Consider the following 1,692-nt stretch of genomic DNA (forward strand, 5'->3'; position numbering starts at 1 on the left):
CATTAAATATATTTCTAGATATTTAATTTTCTTTGAGGCTATTGTAAAAGGTATTGCATTTTTTATTTGAATTTCAGCTTGACTATTATTAACGCATATGAATGCCTCTGATTCGTGTATATTGATTTTGTATTCTGAGACTTTACTGAATTCATTTATCAATTCTAGGAGTCTCTGGGATGAATCCTTGGGGTTTTCTAGATATACTATCAGTCATCGTTTCTTACATAACCAATGCTATGTCATGAAACTAATAGATATTTTTAAGTTATATTAATCGAAGTAACTGCAGCAGTTGACATTGTTGACACTTTTTTATAACCATCTGTATTTTCAACAAATCATTATTTGAGAAATACTATATGAAAAGCTCAATAAAGCAATATAAATTAGTAAAACAAAACTGTTATTTCAAGGTTAACCATTAACTTAAAAAAAGGCAGGTAGGGAAACATCTGCTAAATTTTGATTACATCATTCAACGAGAGTCTTATTTTTTACAAGAGAAGTCAGAAAACTTACATTTCTTTTTTCTGTAACTCACCTATGGCTTTTGTTTCCTTGGCATTTATTTGCCTGTTACTGTTTATTTTTTAATCAAAACAACATATGAATGAATGCAGTGACACAGAAAAACAAAGAAGCATAGAACGTACTCACCCCTCCCTGTCATTAAATCTCGCTCTCTGGAGCCAACCTGTTTTTATTTTAAAATATTAGGGGCACAAGTGTTAATGTTACGTGTATGAATTGCATAATGCTAAAGTCAGGGCTTTTATTGTACTCATCACCAGAATAGTGTGCATTGTACCCGACAGGTAAGTTTGTACCTCTAACCTTTTACCCCTTAGTTTCCAATGTCCTTTGCACCACTTTATGACCATCTGTACCCATCCTTTAGCTCCCACTTATTAGTGAAAACATGTAGTATACGGTTTTCCATTCCTGAGATACTTCGCTTAGGGTAATGGTCTCCAGTTCCATCCAAGTTGCTGTAAAAGACATTGCTCCATTCCTTTTTATGGCTGTGTAGTAGTCCATGGTGTGTGCGTGTGTGTGTGTGTGTATAACATTTTCTTTACTCATCAATTGACGGGTACTTAGGTTGATTCCATCAACCTTTGCAATTGTGAATTGTACTGTGATAAACATTTGGGTGCAGGTGTCTTTTTGATATAATGACTTCTTTTCCTTTGGGTAGATACCCAGTAGTGGGATTGCTGGATTGAATGGTAGGTCTACTTTTAGTTCTTTGAGGAATTTCCATACTGTTTTCTATGGAGGTTGTACTGATTTACAGTTCTACCCACAGTGTATAAGCGATCTTTTTTCACTGCATCCATGGCAATATCTATTGTTTTTTGATTTTTTAATAATAGCTATTCTGATAGGGATGAGGTAGCATCTCATTGTGGTTTTAATTTGCATTTCCCTGATGATTAGTGATGTTAAGAATTTCTTCATATATTTGATGGCCATTTTTCTATCTTTAAGAAAAGCTTCTATTCATGTCTTTTGCCCACTTTTTAATGGGATTGTTGGGATTTTTTTCCTTATTGATTTGATTTTTTTGTAGATTCTGGATATTAGCCCTTTGTTGGATATATAATTTGGAAATATTTTCTCCCATTCTATAGGTTGTCTATTTACTCAGTTGATTATTTCCTTTGATATGTAGAAACTTTTTAATTT

This window comes from Propithecus coquereli, unplaced genomic scaffold (assembly GCF_000956105.1).
Source record: "Propithecus coquereli isolate 6110/MARCELLA unplaced genomic scaffold, Pcoq_1.0 Scaffold258, whole genome shotgun sequence".
NCBI lineage: Eukaryota > Metazoa > Chordata > Mammalia > Primates > Indriidae > Propithecus > Propithecus coquereli.